General features: G+C 41.0%; 1 long non-coding RNA gene across 1 annotated transcript; it reads left to right on the top strand.

Moving 5' to 3' along the window:
• On the top strand, positions 1–25,526 carry LOC141087533 (uncharacterized). The gene is made up of 4 exons (XR_012231683.1): positions 1–2,667; positions 5,016–5,070; positions 5,469–5,562; positions 20,786–25,526. It is a non-coding gene; the product is annotated as an uncharacterized lncRNA (long non-coding RNA).
• The last annotated feature ends 1,803 nt before the right edge of the window (positions 25,527–27,329 follow it).

Genomic DNA, 27,329 nt, shown 5'->3' on the forward strand with positions numbered 1-27,329 from the left:
TTTCCTACCTGCGTTTGTGTTTTCATCTTGTCTCACCGACAATATATGTTTGGGGGCTATCTGTTCCTTTGAGGTCTGCTCTGGGGCAGTTTAGATTTCCCCTTTCTTGCTTTAGGCTTACTTAGCTCTCCGGCTGTGCCGAGGTGTCTAGGATCATCATAGGCACGCTCCACAGCTACTGCTAGTTGTGTGGATAGGATCAGGGGTCTGCAATCCGCTTAGTTACCAACCTCTCTGGTTTTCTGTGGCTTAGCTTGGGCTTGCTCTCTTCCTCGGTGACCCAATCATAACAGAGGACACTGTTAGTATTCAGGATCCACTTGTCTTCCATGGGAGTCACCAGTAGAAAATACTCCAAAGAGTAAACCAGGACTGAGACTATCTCCAGCAGTCCTGTAGAGGGTGAATGGTGTGGCAGGTTATAAGTGTAAATTTCACTCCACACAAATGGAAACTGAAGTCCCCCATTCTAGTGAAGCAAGGAGCGATCAGAGCTAGCGCCAGTCCCTGCTGTTCAGAGGCAGAAGCTGGATGAATAATGCAAACCTGAGCCCAATCTATTCACTTGTATGTTTACAAAACATATGGAAAAAAAAGAGTTAAAATATACATATTCCTATTTTAAGAATACTCTCAAAGATACTATGAAATACATGAAAAACCACAGAGAGCTTTTTTAATCCTGATATTAGCATAGATATACCAGAAAATGATATTCAAAAATGATCAAAGACAAATATAAGTAAAAAAATAAATATCTTTCAAATAAAGACAATTTGTATTACACACTTGCATACAAATACAAAACAACTAGTGCTAGTAAATAATTAGCATCCATAGAACAGGCGGGCAGCAATAAAACCATATACGCAATGGAGGGCACAGTTGTAAATAGATGCAGAAGTATCAGGCAAGCAACTTTTAAGCAGCATTCAATAAAAAAGTGCATAGTGCATCCTATGTAGGACTAAGTGTACCATTGCATAGCCTGAGACGTCACCATCAATCTCAGGGAAGGAAAAGAGAGGGGGCAAGAGATTATATCAGTATATTATAGGTATTGCTGATCAGTCATATAATGTCCTGCAACAATATCCGTTTCAATGGCAAGTAGTAAATACAGATCAGCCCATAAATACTTATCACCACCCTAATAATCACCCCATTTTGTCCTTACCCATGCCAGAGCCCAACCAGAGCACAAGTGCTCCGACGCGCGTTTCGCTGTGGCTTCCTCGGGGGGCAGTGCACATTGTGTCCCTAGTGCTGTCTTTAAATATACCGCAATGAGTACTGACAACGAATAGCAAAAGCGAGACCAAGAAATTCCAGCAATGTCTCACAAGCGTGTGGAGGTAGGACTTCCCACAGACCCTCGACATCAAGAGGGAGGAGGTAAGAGAACAAGTGTTCCGTCTGTCAACATTACCTCCGCCCCCCCACAGATGCCATCTGTGACGTATGCTGAGGGAAGGCCGTCGGCACACGCTACCCGTGGCGAAGGAAAAAAGAATGCCTAAGCATGCAATGTAGAATGCCAAAGCCACCATGTTAATTATGGGCAATCAGAAGGGCATAGGTTACAGCATATAACAAAAACAAAGAACAGAGCAAAAAAAGAAAATATAAAGAATAAATTCATTCAATATTTGCTAAGAGATCCATTCTTTTAGTCACACATTCCAAGATTGGCGTATTATCCATATTATCTCCATAGTATGCATTGGATGTATTCACAGCTTCCTCCGTTAACATTATCAGCATAGGCAACCAATGGAGATGTCTCATGTCACATAGACAATCGCTCGCTGTATCTATAATTGTCAGATAGAAGGAAAATCATCACAGCGAATTTAATACAAAAACGCCAAAGCGCAAGTTAAATGCCGAGATGACTTCTGCTACTAAAAATAAAAAGAAACACAAAAACACAAATTAAAATAAATAATTAAAATGTTCCAGAGACAATTACCAGACGAACAGCACTTAAACAAGCATTGGGCCAAGAACGCAACACGCATCATAAAACTGATGAAAAACTTAATTTTTCATTGAGACCCAAGGGGGTCATAGTATTCAGTCTAATAATCCACCTACATTCAAGCTGCGCCAGCCTGCGCTTCAGATCACCTCCCCTAATTCCACTATTTACCCGATCAATACCTGTATGTTTGTCAGAAAGGGGTTCAAGTGGATCTGTCACCATATATCAATTTAGAAACTGTATACGTTATTGCATAGATATCATAGATATCATAGATCGGATGAGGCTGGTGTACTTACTTTTAAAATTCAGCTCAGAATAGGTTTATAATCCTGATATTAAAATGAGCATTTTATGAGTCCAGTTTAGGCGTAAGAGAATTTATTAATCCAAATGAGTTCAATCTCTGTAGATCAACACCAACTAACAGCTGCAGCTTGTATTGGGCAGTGTGAAATTCCATCAGCAGCAGGGAGAAGGAACACTGAGGAGCTGCCAAACAGGCTAGGCGGGTGGAGATTCGGCAACAGTATGAAGGAGGAGCACTGAGGAGATGTCAATCAAGATAGGTGGAAGAAGAATCAGCAACAAGGAGGAGGGTCACTGAGGAGCTGTCAATCATACTAGATGTTAGGAGATTCAGAAGCAAGGGAGAAGAGTCGCACTGAGGAGCTGTCAATCGGGTAAGACTGTTTAACCCCTTGACTCCCAAAGGTATTTTTGTTCTTGTTTTTCATTCCCCTTCTTCCCAGAACCATACCTTTTTTATTTTTCCGTCAAAATGGCCACGTGAGGGCTTGTTTTTTGCGGGGGACAAGTTGCACTTTTGAACAACACCATTGATTTTACCATGTCATGTACTAGAAAACAAGAAAAAAATTCCAAGTGCTGTGAAATTGCAAAAAAGTGCAATACCACGGTTGTTTTTTGTTTAGCTTTTTTACTAGGTTTACTAAATGCTAAAACTGACCTGCCATTATGATTCCCCAGGTCATTAGGAGGTCATGGACACCAAACATGTCTGGGTTTTTTTTTATCTAAGTGATCAAAAAAAATTCCAAACTGCGTCATTTTCCGATACCCGGTAGAGTCTCCATTTTTCGTGATCTCGGGTTCAGTGAGGGCTTATTTTTTGCAGGCTGAGCTTATGTTTTTAATGATACCATCATGGTGCAGATACGATTTTTTGTTCGCCCGTTATCGCATTTTAATGCAAAGCCGCGGTGACCAAAAAACGTAATTCTGGCGTTTTGACTTTTTTTCTCGCTATGCCGTTTAGCAATCAGGTTAATCCTTTTTTTATTGATAGATCAGGCTATTCTGAATGCAGAAATACCAAATATGTGTATGTTTGATTTTATTTTATTGTTTTATTTTGAAAGGGCGAAAAGGTGGGTGATTTGAACTTCTATTTTTTTATATTTTTAAAAACATTTTTTTCTTACTTTTGGCCTGCTTCAATAGTCTCCATGGGAGACTAGAGGCTGCCATAACCCCCATCGGCTCAGCTACATACAGGTGATGATCACATCACCTATATGTAGCTGAATTGCTCACTTGCTATGAGCGCCGAACACCGGTCGGTGCTCACAGCAAGTTGGCAGTGACAACCATAGAGGTCTCCAGGAGACCTCTGGATGCCTTGCCAATCCACCGGTGACCCGTGATCACATGAGTCACCGATGGGCAGATTTCTGGCACGATTGCCGGAAGCGCATGTTAAATGCCGCTGTCAGCATTTGACAGAGTCATTTAATGGATTAATAGCTGTGGGTGGATCGCGATTCCATGCGCGTCTATTCCCGACACATGTCAGCTGTTCAAAACAGTTGAAAGATGTGGGATCACCACAGGAGCTCACATTAAAGGCATACTATTAAGCCCGATGTCAGAAAGGGGTTAAACATTTACATAGAATTATACAGGCATTCTGACATGGATTTTCAGGGCAAGTACACCATCCTTATCAGGTTTAAAATAACATGGGGTAGGTCCATCAGCGATAGACTGGTACACAGTCACAGTCTCCCACTCAGTATCCATTATTTCCTCTGGTGGCTTCTGGATGTAAATAATATAGCTTCTACTGATTTCAATCAGATAAGTTGCTACCTAAAGCAGATTATTGATGTGATGCCCATGCACGAATATTGCATAAATAGGAAGACACTCTTGTTATAACTGCAAATGCACTAGCACTTAGATCATATGGCCATTGTGGTACAAATCGCCTAGAAGCTTGGACGCACTTTCCTCTGGGTTACCTTTGCACTTGAATTTTGTACTTGAATGTGGCATTTTGTTTATTTCTTCTTTGGGTATTTCTGCATTACGAAATGCTATTACATTAATTGGATCTGTAATATATTGTCCGTGTCCCCCCTTTTTGGAGGCTTAAAGCCCTGACTCTTATAAGTTGTTTCCTTATTTTTTTATGTAGTTCTTTACTAGATTTATTTATATCCTGCAGCACATTAATTTGCTGTTACGGATCCTAGTTGTGAATTGGTTGGTAAAGTGACCAGCATTGTATAATTTTCTTTGGGACATATATGATTAGCTAAGATAATGTGCAGTTTTTATTGGGAAATCTGGTGACAGACCAGCTTAAAGTCAGTGCCTATAGTAAAGTAGGCCATCTCATTCAGCTATTCCAACCTAACCCCAATGTCACCATGTGGAATAACTTAAAACAGAACTGTACTTTCAACAAACTTTGCATAAATCAAAACTACAGGTAATTCTAAGAAACTTTGCGATGTGTCTAGTCAAAGAAATCCATCCCTACTTATTAAACTTATTACCCTCCTACCTCCCTTCCGGCCTTCTGAACTTGTCATCCACTGTGAAAAACCAGCTCAGGTCCATCTTGCTCAGAGAAGACTGACTGCAGGTGTCATGTGCCACAGCCTATTATAATCTATAAAGATTTGACTGCTTCACCGCAGTTAAGGATTCGCACTTGTTTGCAAGAAAACTGTCATTCAATGCCTTTTCCATGATGAAAAATCTCTTGAATCATTTCCTACAGAGACGGAACAGGAGGCGTTAGCAGATCTGGAACAACTGGCTACCTCCGGTAGGAGGTAAGATTCCAACAGCTATTAAGAAGCCTTCTAGAAAATTTCCTTCGTTGTCTACTCGCTCCAGCATCGATATTTTTGTTAAAACTGTGAGCAGGGAAATTGAAAAAATTCCCAATACTCCAGTTGAATTTAATCTTAGTCATGACATGAAACTTTGTCGTTTAAGGTTGTCTAGTTTCCAGGACGTTGTTTTTAAACCTGCAGATAAGGGTGGTAATGTGGTGGTGTGGCCTAACAAAATGTGTGAGGCGGAGGCTTTCCGCCAATTGGGCAATTTGGATTGTTATAAAAAATTGACATTTAATCCCTTGTCTAAGTTTAAAACGGAATTAAAAACTATTTCACATGAGGCAAGGGATAATGATATTATTACTAATGATCTTTTCTTGGCCCTCCAGGTCCACGAGCCCACCATCCCCACGCTATATCTATTGCCAAAAATGCATAACAAGCAAGAGACACCTCCAGGCAGACCTATTATTTCCGGTAGAGGTAACTACTTGGAAAATGTCAACAAATATATTGATTCAATCTTACAACCATTAGTTATGTCTCTTCCTTCCCATACTAAGGACACTAATGATTTACTTAGAAAAGTGGATGGAATGCACATTGATGCGGATTACTTGTTGGTTACTTGTGACGTGGAATCTTTATATACTTAAATCCGGCATACAGATGGTATTTTAGCAGTCACATTTTTCTTACAACATTCATCACTGCCACGTAATTTTGCAACATTTTTTATCAATTTACTTGAGTTTACATTGTCACATAATTTTTTATTTTTAAGGGGTCCTTCTATCTACACATCCGAGGAACATCTTTTGCTCCCTCCTATGCCAACCTGTTCCTTGGACTGTGGGAGAGGGACCTCTTTATGTCTGATGATTTGATTTCTGTTGAGCGTGTCCCTTTTTGGATGAGCTATATTGACGATATTTTTTTCATTTGGCAGGATTCCACCAATTCTTTGAATGAGTTCATTAAAGCTCTGAACTCCAATCAGATCAATGTGCATTTGACATACCACTTCCATAAGGACACCATAGATTTTTTTGGATGTCAAAATTGTGAGGGATTTGATTAATTGCTTACAGACAAATCTTTTCAGAAAACAAACCGCAATGAATTCTTTACTTCATGCGTCCTCTTTACATTCACAGGCATTAATAAATTCCATCCAATTGGGCAATTTTTACGCCTATGACACATTTGCTCAAATTATCTCGATTTTGAGAAGCCATTGAATTGGGAGTGAGGTTTTTAGACCGTGGTTATAGCAAGCACTCTATTAAGAGGGCTTATAACAGAGCTAAATATACCACACGTCATAATGCTCTTTATAGCCATCGTACATCTAAATTGAATGATTTTGTCCAATTTATAACTATTATAATCTGTGAAGAAGGGAGGATGATGAGGAGTGATTATTCACTATAAATCCACAGGTACAATCTGTATTCAATGAAGATAGATTTTCCCATTACTGAGATAGAACATGACAGTTTGTGCTGATACAATTTTATGGAAAGAGGAGTGAGGGGAGGTGGTAGGAGCTAGAGGCAGACACAGACATTCTGCAGCCAGTTCTCCTGAGGTGGGAGGAGCTAGAGGCAGACACAGACATTCTGCTGCAAGTTCTCCTGAGGTGGAAGGAGCTAAAGGTAAACACAGACATTCATCAGCAACTTCCCCTAAGGTGAGAGAAGCTAGAGGCAGACATCGACATTCTGCAGCAAGTTCTCCTGAGGTTGGAGGAGCTAGAGGCAGACACAAACATTCTGCTGCAACTTCTCCTAAGGTGAGAGGAGCTAGAGGCAGACATCAACTTTCTGCAGCAAGTTCTCCTGAAGTGGGAGGAGCTAGAGGCAGACACTGACATTCTGCTGCAAATTCTCCTAAAAGTTACAGTCCTCTAAAGAACTTTATGAGCACCAACTGTTTTATCCTATCTTAGTAATGGGAAAATCTGTACACACTGAAGACACATTTTACCAGTGAACTGAAAGCTTTAAAAATAGAAAGATCAGTCCAGGAGGAAAAAGATGCAGTTTTCAGAAATATATATTACAAAGTTTCTTAATTTCACATTTCATTGATTTATGAAAAACAAATTAAAATGACGATAACTAATGGACGTTTCAAGTATTTGTGGCAGGTTAGGCTGGTTTCACATTTGCGTTTTTTAGCGCTGGAAAAAAAACGCATATGTGCGCATGCGTTTTTTCCCCTATATTTAACATGGGTGCGCATACCTGCGCGCTGGTAAGCGCATGTATGCGATTTTCATGCGCTGCATTTTTTTGGGGTGTGCGTTTGTATTTTCCAGACGCAGCATGTTGCATTTTTTGGCCCTGCAAAAAAGCGCATGCGCACATATGCGCACGTTTTGCGCTAAAAATGGCCATTATAGCCTATGGATGCGCATATGTGCGCACTGGCATGCTCATGTATGCGTTTTTTTGCACATGCTTTTTTTTTGTTAACCATGGAATTTAGGGGTTTGGGTTAGAGTTAGGGTTAGTTAAGGGGGTTTAGGGTTAGGGTTAGGGTCAGGGTCAGGGTTAGGGTTGGGGTTTGGGTCAGGGTTAGGGTTAAGTATGGTTTGGTTAAGGGTTAGGGTCAGGGTTAGGGTCAGGGTTAGGGTTAAGTATGGTTTGGTTAAGGGTTAGGGTCAGGGTTAGGGTTAGGGTTAGGGTCAGGGTTAGGGTTAGGGTTTGGGTCAGGGTTAGGGTTAGGGTCAGGGTTAGGGTTAAGTATGGTTTGGTTAAGGGTTAGGGTCAGGGTTAGGGTCAGGGTTAGGGTTAAGTATGGTTTGGTTAAGGGTTAGGGTCAGGGTTAGGGTCAGGGTTAGGGTTAAGTATGGTTTGGTTAAGGGTTAGGGTCAGGGTTAGGGTTAAGTATGGTTTGGTTAAGGGTTAGGGTCAGGGTTAGGGTCAGTGTTAGGGTTAAGTATGGTTTGGTTAAGGGTTAGGGTCAGGGTTAGGGTTAGGGTTAGGGTCAGGGTTAGGGTTAGGGTTAGGGTCAGGGTTAGGGTTAGGGTCAGGGTTAGGGTTAAGTATGGTTTGGTTAAGGGTTAGGGTCAGGGTTAGGGTTAGGGTTAGGGTCAGGGTTAGGGTTAGGGTTAGGGTCAGGGTGAGGGTTAGGGTTAGGGTCAGGGTTAGGGTTAGGGTTAGGGTTAGTTAGGGTTTAGGGTTTGGGTTAGGGTTAAGTATGATTTCGTTAAGGGTTAGGGTCAGGGTTAGGGTTAGGGTTAGGGTCAGGGTTAGGGTTAGGGTCAGGGTTAGGGTTAAGTATGGTTTGGTTAAGGGTTAGGGTCAGGGTTAGGGTCAGGGTTAGGGTTAAGTATGGTTTGGTTAAGGGTTAGGGTCAGGGTTAGGGTCAGGGTTAGGGTTAAGTATGGTTTGGTTAAGGGTTAGGGTCAGGGTTAGGGTTAGGGTTAGGGTCAGGGTTAGGGTTAGGGTTAGGGTCAGGGTTAGGGTTAGGGTTAGGGTTAGTTAGGGTTTAGGGTTTGGGTTAGGGTTAAGTATGATTTGGTTAAGGGTTAGGGTCAGGGTTAGGGTTAGGGTTAGGGTTAGGGTCAGGGTTAGGGTTAGTAAAGTCATGGTTTGGGTTAGTGTGAGGGGCCACCTAATGTTGGAAAAAAACGCAAACGCGGTAAAAACGCACTAAAAACGCATAAAAACGCATAAAAACGCTGCGTTTTTTTCATGCATGCTCATAAAAATGCTTGAAAAAAACGCAGCAGTTGTATGCTTTTGTATGCGTTTTTTCAATGCGTTTTTTTGCGGGAAAAACGCGCTGCAAAAAAAAGCAAGTGTGAAACAGGCCTTAGAGTTACAAAGAAAAGAAACAATCGTACAGGCGTTCACAGAAAAGTATCATATTTTGTATTTATATCTTCCTTTAAGATCCCTTGCTGGTTAATGGGAAGAAGTTCTATAAGACTCCAATGTGCAGATCTAAACTAAAACTTATGTTAAGAAGCAGAAACATTTTTGTTACAGAAACATTTCTAGCAAATATTTCAAGTGCTGCTTTCAAAAGAAAAAAAGCAATTCATGTGAAATCACACACTGCACATAGATGCTATAAATACCCGCGATATATAGGGCACGATGCCGTCTGAACTCTCATTCCCGGTTATGTAACTTCTACATCTCCACAGTGAAAAATAATAAAACAGACAAATGGTGCACAAAATCACAACCCTCACAATACTTCGCATTCAATTTATGCATCAAATCAATTGTCACCTTTCAGTTGCACAATTTGTATTAAAGCTTACCTTTATCTGTCACCAGATTTCACAATAGAAACTGCATACATCATTAAATATATATCCTAGATCCGATGAGGATGGTGTACTTACTAAGGAATTCCCTGTCAGAATGACTGTATAATTGTTTTGGAAAGTTTTCATGACTAATATTAAAATTACCATTCTATAAATCCCACCCAAAGTGGACTCATAAAATGCTCATATCAGTATCAGGATAAAACAGTCATTCTGACATGGCTTTTCAAAGTAAGCACAACAGTCTTATCAGGTCTAAAAGATTTATTTAAAGGGAATCTGTCACCAGGTTTTTGCTACCTCATCTGAGAGCAGCATGATGTAGTAAAAGGGACCATGATTCTGAAAATGTATTACTTAGTTTACTGGGTGCAACAGTTGTGACACAATCAGAGTTTTTAAATGTAGCAATGCAGCGGAGCTCAAAAAGCTAACCTCCCCCATGCCCCTGATTAGCAGCTTTCTGTGTACATTGTATATTGACAGTGAGCTGCTAATGAGAGCTGGGGATGTGGATGGACCAGAGCTAACATGGGAACTAGTCCTGTAGTGATAATCTCCTGCTGATAAAACTGTCCCTGTATTAAAAGAACATCACATGGCCAAATAAGTGGTACATCACTGAAATCATGGTGTGAGCACCCTACCTGCTGACAGATTCCCTTTAATTGCTTCCGAACCACGTCTGGGCAGCCTGCACTCTGCTCTGCTGCGTTTTAAAACATTACTACTGTGGTCAGGCCTTAGTGGGGAGCTAACTGTCAGACACAGAAAGACTCCCTATAGAGAAGGCAGAGACGGTTTATTACCAATTCTGCCTTCTCTGTCACTATATACACAATGCTGAAGATGCTTTTTCTCCTCCCGACCTATCAGTCATGTGATTTCTGGGTGTAGGGAGGGAGCAAGAGCTGCTGTTCCCTAGGAGACCCCCAGTCAGCTCTGCTATGAAGCCAAGAGGCTGAATTTCCACTGTAACTGGGGCTTATATACCAATTGTAGTTACAGGGGAAATCGGGTTAAAAGAAAAGTATTTAAGTGTTTTGTGACCTTATGGGGGGCACAATATGTGAAATAAACAAAAAATAAATGCATGAAAAAATAAACAAAAGGTAGGTAAAAAAAATAAGTAAATAAATAATCCACTTCTACTCCAAACCGTTGTTACTAGCCCCGTCCCTGTCTAAAAAAAAGTGTCCAATATAGTACAAGAATAATTGTTTTAAAAAAAAGAACAAATTTAAAAACGTATTTTAGCTGTCCTTTGTGGTCATAAAAAGAAACTCTGAAAACGTGAAAAACAGACACATATTTACTTTTTTTTTTCCCAACGATATCGCCTATTATTAGCAAAAAATATATACGAAAAAACAAAACAGGCTAGTCAGGAACAGGATAAATGGTGCGTTCCTGTTTCGGTTTATAATAAACAGTGATAATTTCAATTTGCTTTACTTTTGTTATGTTGGTGCTCCACCTTGTGGATATTTTTTAGTATGGCAGATACAAAATTATTTATCTCTTTCTAGGACTATCCTTTAAGGCAGACGTGGGCAAAGTGCAGCCCGCGGGGCACATTCGACCCTCTGGTCCGCACCGTGCCCACCTGCTCCCTGTCTCCATTGTCTCTATAGGCGATGACTGTTTTGGTGGAGGAGGGCCTTCGGTCACTTCTTCCACCAATCAGGGTGTGAAACAGCTGACGCGAAAATGTAATTTCATCGCGTCAGCTGTGTGCTGTGGAGAGTCAGCACACCGGAGGCAGAGAGGAGCAGAGCGTCGGGGAACTGGACCAAGGTGAGTATGTGATTTTTTTTTTCCATGTGTATGGGATGTTTGAGTGGGCATGGAGAGGCTATTGGGATGTCATGCTGCACATGGTACTGCATATGGTGGGTGACATGCTGTACATGGTGCTGCATATGGGGGTGACATGCTGCACATGGTGCTGCATATGGGGCGACATGCTGCACATAAGGAGGCTATGGGGTGACATGCTGCACATGGGGGCGCTAAGGGGCATCATGCTGCACATGAGGAGGCTATGGGGGTGTCATGCTGCACATGGGGAGACTATGGGGGCGTCATGATGCACATGGGGAGGCTATGGGGGTGACATGCTACACATGCGGAGGATATGGGGTGACATGCTGCACATGCGGAGGATATGGGGGTGACATGCTGCACATGGGGAGGATATGGGGTGACATGCTGCACATGGGGAGGCTATGGGGATGACATGCAGCACATGGGGAGACTATGGGGGAGACATGCTGCACATGGGGAGGCTATGAGGGCATCATGTTGCACATAGGGAGGCTATGGGGGCATAATGCTGTACTTGGAGAACCTATGGGGGCCTCATGCAGTATATGGGGAAGCTATGGAGGCATCATGGTTTGTATATTGGGCGGCTGTGTGGGCTCATGCAGTTTTTATAGGGAGGCTGTGTGGGACTCATGCAGTGTATATAGGGAGGCTGTGTGGGGCTCATGCAGTTTATAGGGAGGCTGTGTGGGGCTAATGCTGCATGTGAGGAGGCTGGAGTGGGGCTCATGCTGCATATGGGGGAGTCTGGTGTGGGGCTCATGCTGCATATGGGGAGGAAGATGTGGGGCTCATGCTGCATATAGGGAAGTGTCATGAACTGGGGGTGTTTGGTTGCCCCCAGTTCGTCAGGGATTTATTATATCCCACTTTCCAGTTCCGGTTTGGATCTTGCAGCTCTCTGGTGCCCCCCTTAACCTCAGGTCAGTCCTTGAACTACACCTAGGCTACGTAGTCACTAGAAGTGTTGCCTGGTTGTGTACTGGCTATTAGGCACTCTGCAGGGAGGGTGGTATATATATTCCCCGGCCTCAGTGGGTAATACACATATGGTAACCTCCGTCTTTCACTGCCAGAGTCTCCCAAATACTCCAGAACACACTTTGCTCCCACCAGCTCCTAGTTGTGATATTAAAATCAATATCGGGTCAGGAGCCAACCCAACAGTAGCATGAATTTAGCATGGAGAATGTGGCAATAAGTTTATAGAGCAAGGAAAACAGAACTAGTAAAATTTTATACTCTAAAAAGAATAGGCAGTGTTTATAAAAGTACAAAAGATGTTGCAAAGAGAGACAGAGTACAATTATCAAATAAACAATTATCAAATAAAAGTGGATTAAGATATGAAACACATATCAGTCAATACAGTTATCAGTCAATGGCACACCATGTGGAGGTGGGGAGGGGCGTCTTCCCCAAGGGAAAATGGTCCATCAGCACAGCCTCTTAGCTGACATCCCGCACAAATAACCCCCTAATTGGGCTTCATAGCCTTATACTCTCTGTTCCATGATCTCACTGAGTGGGCGGAACTATGGCATGCACTCCCTTTTTGAAAGTTATTAAAAAGCTTATGATTGCCATAACTCAGGCTGCGAGGCTCAAAGTGGAATGACAGAAGTATTGTAGGCTTTACGACAAAATTAGCCTTCATTTAAGTCTAAACATGGTGTGGCTCGGTCGGGTTGAAATCTGTTTCTCAGCTCCTGCCAGTTGCTGACATTTCAAAACCCAGCAATGCAGATGCCAAAAAATGTAAGTTTCTCGCATCTACGAATACTTGGCGTTATGATATTCAAGCTTGCAAGGACAAAGAGAACATGTGCTTCATTTGGGCGAGCACTAAAATGCTCGGGTGCTCGTTGCTCGGGTCGAACAAATTGGAATGCTCAGATACTCTTACAGAACAATGAGCCCAATGTAAGTCTATGGGAGACCCAAGCATTTTTACCGCAATCCCCCCGGGGGTCCTTTAAAGGTCTAAAAATGTCTGAAAATGATGGAAACACTGCTCAAATGACATGGGGACATCATGGGGATCACCCCTGGAAGCATTCCTGACTCCTAGTTCACAGCTTTAAACAATTTTTCATAGCATTTTTACCGGTGCACCAAAAAACATACCAAAACAAAACCAAAATGGATTTTGCTGAGAAATATGTTAAGGTACATCCGTTCCAGGTTAATGACTTGTATATAAGGCAAAATAATTAACCCCAGGTCAAAATGTTCCTCCACCACTTGGGCTTTGTTCAGACACTGCGTTTTTGAAGCGTTTTGAAACTTTAACATTGCTTTCAACCAATACAAATGCATTCACTGGGAAATGTCATTGTAACATCTAGCAACCCTAGCTGGCCATGTGGTGTGTGACCCATAAGCAGACACATCTTGTTTCATTTATGAAGAAGGGACTCTTAAAGTCACAGAGCCTATTTTTACAGGGGCATCAGGCGCATTAATCTTCTTAAAGGACCATTAATAAACGGTGGGACTCCAAACTGTTATCGTCTATGCAGTGAGTGGATGGGCTGCCAAGAATTAGGACGCACCACAATACCCCTTTCACGAGAGGTCCAGGAGGGCTTCCTTAAAAAATGTTGCATTGAATGCAAGGCCTGGCTTGCCCCAAAGTTACATGCACCCCCAATAAGCTTTTTCAAGCCACATACTGGATGGGCACAGGAAAATCCACTTCACATTATTCATTTTGTACTCCCATTCTGTTTTCTTATGCATTGACTGCAAGGCTTGCCCTGCTACCAAGTCATATGCACCCCAATGAGCCTTTGAAGCCACATACTGGATGGGCACAGGAAAATCCACTTCACATTATTCATTTTGTACTCCCATTTTGTTTTCATATGCATTGACAGCAAGGCCTGCCCTGCTGCCAAATCATATGCACCCCAATAAGCCTTTAACCCCTTAACCCCCAAGGGTCTGACCACTGTCCCTTTATGAGGTAATAACTCCGGAACGCTTCCATGGATCCCAGTGATTCTGACATTGTTTTCTCGTGACATATTGTACTTCATGTTAGTAGTAAAATTTCATTCAAATAACTTGCGTTTATTTTTGAAAAAAACGTAAATTTGGCGAAAATTTTGAAAATTTCGCAATTTTCCAACTTTGAATTTTTATGCCCTTAAATCACAGAGATATGGCACAAAAAAACATAATAAGTAACATTTCACATGTTTACTTTACATCAGCACAATTTTGGAACCAAAATTTTTTTTCGTTAGGACGTTATAAGAGTTAAAAGTTGACCAGCGATTTCTCATTTTTGCACCACCATTTTATTTTTACGGACCACATCACATTTGAAGTCACTTTGAGGAGTCTATATGATAGAAAATACCCAAAAGTGATAAAATTCTAAAAACTGCACCCCTCAAGGTGCTCAAAACCACATTCAAGAAGTTTATTAACCCTTCAGGTGTTTCACAGGAATTTTTTGAATGTTTAAAAAAATGAACATTTAACTTTTTTTCACAAAAAAATTACTTCAGGTCCAATGTTTTTTATTTTACCAAGGGTAACAGGAGAAATTGGACTGCAAAAGTTATTGTGCAATTTCTCCTGAGTATGCTGATACCTGATATGTGGGGGGGGACCACTGTTTCGGCGCATGGTAGAGCTCAGAAGGGAAGGAGCGCCGTTTGACTTTTTCAATGCAAAATTGGCTGGAATTCAGATCGGACGTTATGTCACGTTTGGAGAGCCCCTGATGTGCCTAAACAGTGGAAACCCCCACAAGTGACCCCATTTTGGAAACTAGACCCCCCCAAGGAACTTATCTAGATATGTGGTGAAAACTTTGAACCCACAAGGGATTCACAGAAGTTTATAACGTAGAGCCGTACAATTAAAAAATCATATTTTTTCCACAAAAATGATCTTTTCACCCCCAATTTTTATATTCCTAAGGGTAACAGGACCCTAAAAGTTATTGTGCAATTTGTCCTGAGTACTCAGATACCCCATATGTGGGTGTAAACGACTATTTGGGCGCATGGCAGAGCTCGGAAGGGAAGCAGCGCCATTTGACTTTTATGGCTGGAATTGAGAGCGGACGGACGCCATGTCACGTTTGGAAAGCCCCTTATGTGCCTAAACAGTGGAAACCCCCCACAAATGACACCAATTTGGAAACTAGACCCCCCAAGGAACTTATCTAGATGTGTGGTGAGAACTTTGAACCTCTCAGGGCTTCACAGAAGTTTATAACGTACAGTCGTAAAATTAAAAAATCACATTTTTCCACAAAAATGATCCTTTCACCCCTAATTTTTATTTTCCCAAGGGTAACAGGACCCTAAAAGTTATTGTGTAATTTTCCTGAGTATGCTGATACCCCACATGTGGGGGTAAACCACTATTTGGGCGCAAGGCAGAGCTCGGAAGGGATGCAGCGCCATTTGACTTTTTTGGCTGGAATTGGGATTGGACGCCATGCCGCATTTGGAAAGCCCCTGATGTGCCTAAACAGTGGAAACCCCCCACAAATGACATCATTTTGGAAACTAGACCCCCTAAGGAACTTATCTAGATGTGTTGTGAGCATTTTGAACACCCAAGGGCTTCACAGAAGTTTTTAACGCCCGGGCGTGAAAATGAAAAAATTATATTTTTTCCACAAACATGATCTTTTAGTCCCCAATTTTTTTATTTTCCCAAGGGTAACAGGAGAAATTGGACCCCAAAAGTTGTTGTCCAAATTTGTCCTGAGTACGCTGATACCCCATATGTGGGAGAAAACTACTATATGGGCACGTCGGGGCTCGGAAGGGAAGTAGTGACGTTTTGGAATGCAGACTTTGATGGAATGGTCTGCGGGTGTCATGTTGCATTTGGAGAGCCTCTGATGTGCCTAAACTGTTGAAACTCCCCTCAAGTGACCCCATTTTGGAAACTAGACCCCCCACGGAACAGAAGTTTATAACGCCCGGGTGTGAAAATAAAAAAATCATATTTTTTTCCACAAAAATTATGTTTTTACCCACAATTTATTATTTTCTAAGGGTAACAGGAGAAATTGGACCACAAAAGTTGTTTTGCAATTTGTCCTGAGTAGGCTGATACCCCATATGTGGGGGTAAAACACTGTTTGGGCACATAGCAGAGCTTGGAAGGGAAGGAGCACCGTTTGACTTTTTCAACGCAGAATTGGCTGGAATTGAGATCAGACGCCATGTTGCATTTGGAGAGCACCTGATGTGGAAACAGTGGAAACCCCCCAATTCTAACTCCAACCCTAACCCCAATATACCCCTAGCCCTAATCTCAGCCCTAACCCTAGCCTTAACCATAGCCCTAACCCTAATTGGAAAATGGAAATAAATACATTTTTTTAATTTTATTATTTTTCCCTAACTAAGGGGGTGATAAAGGGGGGTTTGATTTACTATATATGGCGGGTTTTTATGTTTGGCAGCTGTCACGCGCTAAAAGACGCTTTTTATTGTAAAAAAACTTTTTGCATCACCACATTTTGAAAGCTATAATTTTTCCGTATTTTGACTCACTGAGTCATGTGGGGTCTTATTTTTTGCGGGACGAGTTGCCATTTTTATTGGTACCATTTTCAGGCACGTGACATTTTTTGATCGCTTTTTATTTCAATTTTTAGGACGCAGAATGAACAAAAACCAGCATTTCATGAATTTCTTTTGGGGGGTGCATTTACACCGTTCCGCTTGTGGTAAAATTGATAAGGCGGTTTTATTCTTCGGGTCAGTATTATTACAGCGATACCTCATTTATGTCTTTTTTTGTGTTTTGGTGTTTTGGTATTTTATTTTTATTTTATAAGGGGTTCGCTAATGGGGTTAACTAGTGGGACAGTTTTATAGGGTGGGTCGTTACGGACGCGGCAATACTAAATATGTGTACTTTTATTGTTTTGGTTTTTTTTATTTCCAAAAGATGAATTTATTAAGGAATTTTTTTTTTTTAATTTATTTAGCGATTTTTTTATAAATTATTTTTACACTTTTTTTTAACTTTATTACAATGTCCCAGGGGGGACATAACTGTCATGTGACAGATCGCTGATCTGTCACATCAACGATCGCTGTGACAGGTCAGCGATCTGTCACAGGCAGTGCAGAAGGCTTCCTTGTGCCTGCGCTTTGCAGGCATGAGGAAGCCGACTCCCTGCAGGCCCCCGAAGGTCCCCGCCGCGATTTTGGATCCGCGGACCTGCAGGGAAGGAGACCCCCGCAGCAGCGCTGCACATTGCGCTGCTGTGAGGGTTTCAGGGAAGCACGGGAACCCCCTCCCTTCTGATGCTTCCCTAAACCCCCGGTACACTGCGATCGTGTTTGATCGCAGTGTGCCAGGGGTTAACGTGTCGGTGGCGGTCCGTGACCGACCCTGACACAGAGTGCCGGGTGTCAGCTATGATAATAAGATGACACTCGGCCGCGATCAGCTATGATGTACTATCCCGTCCATGGGCATAGGGGCCCGGGGCCCATGGACGGGATAGTACGTCAGATGGCAGAAAGGGGTTAACATGTAGGAGGGCCTCTTAACAAAAAATGTCGTATTAAAAAGGAACGGGTCTCCTAGAGTTGTAATGGCCATACAACAAAAATTCAACGCAAATGTGCATGTCATTGCCAAGTATACATGTTGTGAAATGTGAAATAAAATAATCCAATTTTGTGCACAGATGGACGAAGTCAGAAGTTGAAGGACAAATCGGAAAACGAACAAATCAACTACCAAAAAAATTAAAAAAAAAAAACTGGTGTCCAATATTTGAGATAAAATAAATATTTTATTCACAAAATTTAATTACATACAAAAATGGTGGGAACACAAATACCAAAATGGATAGGGCAATACAAGGAATCCATATAGCACCTCTATAATGCACAAAGATAAAAATATGGCTATATACGATCATGAATAAATATCAAAAAACATATATGTAAACAAATGAGCCAAAAAACAGAATCAGCAAATATAGATATAAAGTACTGATAAAGTGCCAAAGTGCAAAAAAGTTGGTGAATGGGACAAATCACAAAAACAGTGTTAAGTTAAACAATAAGGTGCCAATGCAGGATGTCAATGGTCTCAAAAATTGAGATCTATGCGTTTAATGTGAGCTGTCACTATAGTGAGAGGGCTTGAACAAATCACAGCTGAATATACCAGCATATATACACTCACTGGCCACTTTATTAGGTACACCTGTCCAACTGTGTGTTAAGACTTAATTTCTAATCAGCCAATCACATGGCGGCAACTCAGTGCATTTAGGCATGTAGACATGGTCAAGACAATCTCCTGCAGTTCAAACCGAGCATCAGTATGGGGAAGAAAGGTGATTTGAGTGCCTTTGAACGTGGCATGATTGTTGGTGCCAGAAGGGCTGGTCTGAGTATTTCAGAAACTGCTGATCTACTGGGATTTTCACGCACAACCATCTCTAGGGTTTACAGAGAATGGTCCGAAAAAGAAAAAAAATCCAGTGAGCGGCAGTTCTGTGGGCGGAAATGCCTTGTTGATGCCAGAGGTCAGAGGAGAATGGGCATACTGGTTCGAGCTGATAGAAAGGCAACAGTGACTCAAATTGCCACCCGTTACAACCAAGGTAGGCAGAAGAGCATCTCTGAACGCACAGTGCGTCGAACTTTGAGGCAGATGGGCTACAGCAGCAGAAGACCACACTGGGTACCACTCCTCTCAGCTAAGAACAGGAAACTGAGGCTACAATTTGCACAAGCTCATCGAAATTGGACAGTAGAAGATTGGAAAAACGTTGCCTGGTCTGATGAGTCTCGATTTCTGCTGCGACATTCGGATGGTAGGGTCAGAATTTGGCGTAAACAACATGAAAGCATGGATCCATCCAGCCTTGTATCAACGGTTCAGGCTGGTGGTGGTGGTGTCATGGTGTGGGGAATTTTTTCTTGGCACTCTTTGGGCCCCTTGGTACCAATTGAGCATCGTTGCAACGCCACAGCCTACCTGAGTATTGTTGCTGACCATGTCCATCCCTTTATGACCACAATGTACCCAACATCTGATGGCTACTTTCAGCAGGATAATGCGCCATGTCATAAAGCTCGAATCATCTCAGATTGGTTTCTTGACCATGACAATGAGTTCACTGTACTCAAATGGCCTCCTCAGTCACCAGATCTCAATCCAATAGAGCATCTTTGGGATGTGGTGGAACGGGAGATTCGCATCAGGGATGTGCAGCCGACAAATCTGCGCCAACTGTGTGATGCCATCATGTCAATATGGTCCAAAATCTCTGAGGAATGCTTCCAGCACCTTGTTGAATCTCTGCCACGAAGAATTGAGGCAGTTCTGAAGGCAAAAGGGGGTCCAACCCGTTACTAGCATGGTGTACCTAATAAAGTGGCCAGTGAGTGTATATATAAACTCATATGCTACAGGCCCAGTGGCCGCTTAATATAAGCCTCAATACATAGCGCTATAAGTAAAAAGTATCAAGATGCATATTTGAAAAACACCCAATCAATATCTGATGCCCGTGGTGCAGGATTCCTAGGATGTGCCTGACATGCATTTCGGTGTCTACCTTCGGCAGGGGGTGGCGTCATCCAAAGATGGGTAGGTATTTATATCATATAGAGCCAAAGGGAGAGGGAACAAGATGATACGACGCGCGCCGACATCAGACATCTCCAGGATATCCCGCCCCTCCGCCCCACATGATCCCCATGGCTGCAAATAGATATCGCAGACACAGGGGACGTAGATGCGGCAGGCTGGGATCCCTGGGACGCTGACGTCAGCGCGCGTTCCACCCGGCCCTCTATCATTGGTGGACATAGGTCAGGTGACCAGAAGGTCCTGGCAGGTAAACAGAAAAGAAAGGAAGGTCCTAATAGACAATCGTAATATATTATATTATATAAGTGATGAAAAAAAATGCCTAACTAAAATGAATATAGCGAACAGTGTACCTAAATTAATATCAATAACTGTGTTTCATCAAGATAATAAAGAGTGGGGAAGGAAGAAAAGGAAAATACAAAATAAAATAAAAAAGGATCATAGGAAAAAGAAAATATGAATAAATAAATATAAATACTATACAGAATATTAGTGAAAGAAATGATAATTGAAAATAAAAATAAATAATAATAAAAATAAGAGAAAATAATAAGAAAAAATAAAAATGAAAATAATATAAAATATAAACAAAAAATAATAATAAATAAAATGCAAACTAAATATGAGTAAACAATAATAAAAATACTGTAAACACCCAAATACTCTAATATATCTTAAAAAATAAAAGGTGAATATACGTGAATTGATGAAATAAGTATAGAGGGTGAATGTATATGAATTTATGAAATAACCATATCAAATACATAAAAAAGTGTATTAAAATAATAAAATATATATATATATCTATAAAATTAATAAGGAACTCATAAATGCAATATATAGTGTGGTGTACAAAAATGAACATAAATATAATAAAATAAGAAACTCATTGTTTTATATATATAGTGAATAAAGTGAAAAATAATTTTTTATTTTTTATTTTTCTTTATCTTTTCATTCCTCAACCGGACAAAGGACCCAAGACAGAGGACCAAGAGGTCTCCACTGAAGACTGGAAAGGATAACTGGCAATATAGAATTAATCTTCAGCTCACCTGGTCCAGCCTGCCCAGTCCTCCTTTCCATGATCTCGGTGCACGGAATGAATCCATCCCCATCTGGGAGAAAATTCTTGGTGAAAAAAAAACTTTTGTAGTTCCAGCACACAATAAAGGAAAATTAAAAAAAGCCTTTATTTAGTCCATCATTAAAAATTACAATACCAAATGTAATAAAAGCATGTGTAGGCTTACGCGTTTCGGATCATATTTGACCCTTAATCATTTGGAAAGGATAACTGTATGTACAAGAGTAGCAGGAACAAGCCAAAATAACTAAATATAAACAAAAAACATAAATGATCAGTATCCAAGTAGTACATTTTTATTACGTATAAACTCATACCCAAAAGGATAAAAAGAACCTACATGACTAGATCTAAATATAAATAAAATATATATTATATTAAAAACAATAGAAAAACAAGATATAAAAGGTAATAAATATATTGATGGATGACGAAGGTGGTCATAGGAATGGAACAAAGCTAATATTTTCTTTTTGACCAAGGGGGTGGGTGGTGTCTAATGTCCACATCATCTTGTTTCCATTTGTGCCAGTCTCTGACTTATATTACCTCCCCATACAGATGATGGAATTTTGTCAATGCCCCTAATCCTTAAGCATGATGGATCACAGTTATGGTACTGCTTAAAATGCTTAGGGATAGTTTTCAAAAAGGTTAACTCATTTTCATTTTTCGCGACAACAATGCCATTTACGTGCTCACATACCCGAATCTTCAACTGACGAGTTGTCAACCCTACGTATATTTTCGGGCATGGGCATACTGCGTAATAAATAGCTGCTTTCGTCTCGCAATCAATGTAATGGTAAATAGAAAAGGTTCTTTGACCTGAGGAGTCACTAAATTTGTCAGTTCTATCGATATTTGGACATGCCACGCAATGGCCACATTGAAAAGATCCCTTCTTCTGTTTTAATTGTGACAAAAAGGTTTTGGGTTCATTTTGATAATGACTCCTTACTAGTTTATCGCGGATGTTTTGAGATCGGCGATATGTGATGCTTGGTTCCTTGGTAAGGTATTTGAATAATGTCTTATCCACTGTGAGTATTGGCCACACCTTGGCTAAGGCATCTCTCATTCTCTGGTTTTCAGTATGATAATTAGAGATGAAACGAACTTGTGATGTTATATCCGGTTTAGAGGATGAATATAATAGATCATTCCTTTGTGAATGTCTCTCCCTGTTATAAGCCTTTTTGATACTTCGACAACTATATCCTCTATCAATGAACCTCCATTTAAGTTCTTTAGCACTTATTTCAAAATCCTTCTCAGTTGAGCACAGGCATCTTAATCTTAGAAATTGTCCCACCGGAATAGATCTTATCAATGACGTGGGATGAGCCGAAGAGGAGTGTAATAACGCATTTGTAGATGTACTTTTTCTGAAAATATCAGTCTGAAGAATGTTATTAATGTCACATTTGACCAGAACATCTAAGAATTCAATTGAATTTTTGTCATGATGACATGTCAGATGGATATTTGAATTGTTTTGATTAAGTTCTGTAATAAATTGGACAAGGGACTCAGCCGAGCCTTGCCAAATGAAGAAAATATTATCAGTGTACCATGTCCAAAAGAAAACACGGCACATTGAATGTAGATGATCTGAAAGAAAAAGGTCCCTCTTCCACAGCCCCAGGAACAGATTGGAATACACAGGTGCATATGATGCGCCCATTGTTGTTCCCTGGAGCTGTAGGTAGAAGGACCCCTTAAAAATGAAAAAGTTATGGGTTAGACGAAACTCCAGAATTTCGATAACAAATTCCCTCATGGCGGGACACATGTTGAACATTGACAGGAAGTATTTGGTTGCTCTAATTCCAGCTCCATGTTTAATGTTTGAATATAAAGATTCAACATCACATGTAACAAGTAATGCATCCGTCTCCACATGGAGGCCGTCGATTTTTTTCAAAAATTTGTATCGCTGGTAAAAGGAAGACATTCAACCAAAGGTTGCAGTTTGTGATCTATGAATTTACCCACATTTTCTAAAAAATTCCTATTGCCTGACACAATTGGTCTGCCAGGTGGAGAATCCATGTTCTTTTGTATCTTAGGTAAAAGATAGAATGTGGGTATACATGGTTCTTTCACAATAAGTGCCTGATGGAATTCCTTTGTTATGACACCCTCAATGACGGCTTTATTAAAAATGTCACATAGCTTAGAACAAAAAGATGTCAGGGGGTTAAAAGTAAGTTTTTATAGCATGCTTTATTTCTAAGCTTTTTGAAGACTTCTGCCTCATATATCGTGGATGGCCAAATAACAATATTGCCCCCCTTATCCGCCGGTTTAATCACTACATCAGTCAAATTTTTTAATTTGTCTAGACTTTTACATTCTTCAAAATTCAAATTTCCTTTACTTATATGACGTGGTATTTGTCTGAACTCCTCACTTACGATCTTAACAAAGAGTTCAATGTTGGGATAACTAGAAAAATGGGGGAATTTCTTGGAACGTGGCATAATACAAGTAGGAATCTTACCTCCTTCCTTTTCAGAATGTTCTTGAGCAAGTTCCTCTAGAGTCTGTAGTGCCTCTTGCTCCTTGTCTGTAGGGAACATATTATGTGCAGTCTCATCATGAAAGTATTTTTTAAACATTAGGGACCTGGCAAAAATATACAGGTCCTTAATGGCAGAAAAGGTATCAAAATAAGAATCAAGACAAAATGAAAGACCCTTATGAAGGACCCCCAGATCAGTTTAGGAAAGATGATGGGAGCTTAAATTGATTACCTTAAGATGGTTGTCATCCGAAGAATGATCATTGTTGCGTCTGTATGGTAAATTCCTCAGATTCCATTTCCGTTTAAATGTATCTTTATATGATACAGAAGGAGACGTAGAAGCATCAGAGTACTGTAGTCACTTTGAGATGGCATAGATAAAGTGGATGGAGTTCGAGTCCATGTTAAATCAGATGTAGTTGGTCTCCTCCAACGATATATTTTATTCATCTGTAGATCTTTCAGATCACAAGCTAATTTACTTGCTTGGCTCTCCTGTATGTCATTAACCCAAATATCCAATTCTTTTTCCATAGTCGCATTAATGGACTGAAAATTCTCAATGGTCATTTGGGTTTTAGCCAAATTATATGTAACCTCAAGTTGTTGATCCAGACTGCTAATATTTTTGGTATTAAGATTAATTAGTAATTCCATAAATTTTTTAGAAGTACTATTACAAACCTCTTCCCATTTTTTAATAAACTCATCTTCTATTGGGAATGAGGGTGTAACTCTAATCCGTAACCCCCTTGGTATCAAATCTTTAGTGATTTTTTATAGTGGAATTGAAATCCACTGTACCCTGACCACCAGAGCCATTGGTATTGGACCCACCACTGCCGAAAAATTGGTTAACCCGGCCTAGCCAGGATTGTTCCTTGGCTTTAAAGTCCATAGCCTCAAAGAGAAACCTGTGCAAAACACAGTATAATGTTATATACAACAAAAATTCATGGCAAATGTGCATGTCATTTCTAAGTATACCTGTATACGAGCATCAGATATTGATTGGGCGTTTTTCAAATATGCATCTTGATACTTTTTACTTATAGCTCTATGTATTGAGGCTTATATTAAGCGGCCACTGGGCCTGTTGCATATGAGTTTATATATATGTAACATTATTTAATTAACTTTTTTGCATTGGCACCTTATATGCAGGTATATACAGCTGTGATTTGTTCAAGCCCTATCACTATAGTGACAGCTCACATTAAACGCATAGATCTCACTTTTTGAGACCAATTACATCTTGCATTGGCACCTTATTGTTTAACTTAACACTGTTTTTATGATTTGTCCCATTTACTAACTTTTTTGCACTTTGGCACTTTATCAGTATATCTATATTTGCAGATTCTGATTTTTGGCTCATTTGTTTACATATATACTTTTTGATATTTATTCATGATCGTATATAGCCATATTTTATCTATGTGCAATATAGAGGTGCTATATGGATTCCTAGTATTGCTCTTTCCATTTTGGTATTTGTGTTCCCACCATTTTTGTATGTAATTAAATTTTGTGAATAAAATATTTATTTTATCTCAAATATTGGACACCAGTTTTTTTCGGATTTTTTTCGTAGTTGATTTGTAATGGCCATACACTAAGTGTATTGGGCTGACAAACATTTTCCCCTGTGGGGTACATCTCAACCTTATCCATAGCAAGTATTTAATGCCGAGCAAAAAACCCCACCCTTGTTAGGATTTCGACACTGGCTGTAGCAGCACGGAACACGTTAATGCTGGTGATCTAGTGGCGGCGGATGATGAGACGTGGAGGAAGGCCTGATTAAAAACTATGGCCAATTTAAAGGAGTGTGTCTCCTAGACTTGGAATGCCCATACACTAAGTGCATGGGCTGACATACATTTTACCCTGTGGGGTACACTTCAACAGTTTTCAGAAAAAGTATTTTACGCCCAGCATAACCACCCACTCTTGTTAAAAATTCGACACTGGCTGTAGATGCATGGAACACGTTAACCCTTTGGATCTAGTGGGGGTGGATGATGAGACTTGGAGGAAGGCCTGATTAAAAAATAGGCCCAATTTAAAGGAGCGGGTCTCCTACACTTGGAATGCCCATACACTTAGGGTATGTGCACACTTTGCGGTTTCTGCTGCGTTTCCGCAGTGGTTTTGTGCCTGCGGAAACGCAGCAGATTCTGCAGCGTTTTACAAACCCTTTATTTCCTATGAAAACTAAAAAAAACCTGTGCACATGCTGCGGATTTTACCGCGCGGTTTTGCTGCGGTTTACAATCCACAGCATGTCAATTCTTTGTGCGGTTCTGCTGCGTTTCTGCACCCATTGACTTCCATTGAGTCCTGCAATTCCGCAGCAAAACCGCAGAGATAAAAATATCTGCGGTTATTGCTGCGGAATTGGGTGAAAAAACGCAGCAGAAGGAAGTGATGTGTGGGGAGGAAGAGGAAGTGTGTGGGCGGAGAGTATGGAAGAAGAAGGAAGTCGCCATAACGTCATGGAAGGATACCGTCGCATGGGGATCGATGTGGGCCGTCTCATAGATTTGGTATGTATGTATGTGTGTGCGTCAGTCTGTGTTTGTCTGTGTGCGTCAGTCTGTGTGCGTCAGTACCCATGCGACGGTAGGCACACAATTGTGCTCAGTCGCTGTATGGGACTGCTGCTCCCATGCGGCTATAGGATGGGAGAGTAGTCCCTGCGGCGACCGTGCACAATTGTACAGTAAATGATTAAAAAAAAAAGACACATACAACACATGTATCATACAATAAACGACATACAACATACAACATAAACATACTCACCACATAGCGATGCTCCTGCACTTTTTCTCTGAGTTTACCGGTGTTCGGGCGCTCCGGGACCTCGCTTTACGGCAATGTAGCTGCGTGTGACCTTTCCCACACAGCATTGCCGTAAAGGAGAGTACTGGAGTCAATGAACGCCAGTAAACTCTTTCGCGCATGCGCAGTAACACACTGCTGGGTCAGTGTGTTTCTGCAGCCATGGAGGAGGGTCACATCTCAGGATGTGACTGCTCTCATGGCAGATCGTCGTGGGACACTCGTTTTGGACTGCGACGGAACAGGGAGTATGAATTTTGTTTGTTATTTTTTATTTTTTCTAGGAGAACGAGGGCGTCGCAGGATTGAGTGTAAAATAAGATTTTTTGTCAAAAACTTGTGTGTTCTTATTTCATTAAAAAAATTTTCGGTCTCTGTGTTTTTTTTCCAATTTAACTTTTTTGGATTAATAATGGATCGGCGTCTTCTTGACGCCTCTTCCTTATTAACCGGGCTTAATGTCACCGATGAAATGTGACATTAACCCCTTTATTACCCCACATCCCGCCACTGTGCGGGAGTGGGAAGAGAGGGGCTAAGTGCCGGAAATGCTGCTTTGATGCGCCGGTTCTGGGGCGGCTATGGGCTGATATTTGTAGCCGGGGGGGCCAAAATCCATGGCCCCTTCCTAGGCTATGAATATCAGCTCGCAGCTGTCTGCATAGCCTTTCTGGCCCTAAAATATAGGGGGATCCCACGCAAAAAAATTTTTGGGTTGGTACCCCTATTTTTAGAGCCAGAAAGGCTACGCAGACAGCTGTGGGCTGATATTCATAGCAAGGCTACAAATATTAACCCTTAGCTGTCTGCTTAGCCTTTCTGGCCCTAAAATATAGGGGGACCCCACATAATTTTTTTTTTGGGGTCCCAATAATTTGACAGTCAGAAAGGCTGTGCATACACTACAGCCTGGGAACATTAACCCTTCCCTGCCAACATGTAATTGAGCAACCAAGGACGTATTTTGTATTCTGGAATATTGATAATGGTAGGGACTGTACAAACTGTAGGGATTACTGTAGGGATTGTACAAAGTGTAGGGATTAGTGTAGGGA

Source organism: Dendrobates tinctorius, unplaced genomic scaffold (genome assembly GCF_039654945.1).
Source record: "Dendrobates tinctorius isolate UK_male_01 unplaced genomic scaffold, ASM3965494v1 ptg000034l, whole genome shotgun sequence".
In the NCBI taxonomy this organism is placed as follows: Eukaryota; Metazoa; Chordata; class Amphibia; order Anura; family Dendrobatidae; genus Dendrobates; species Dendrobates tinctorius.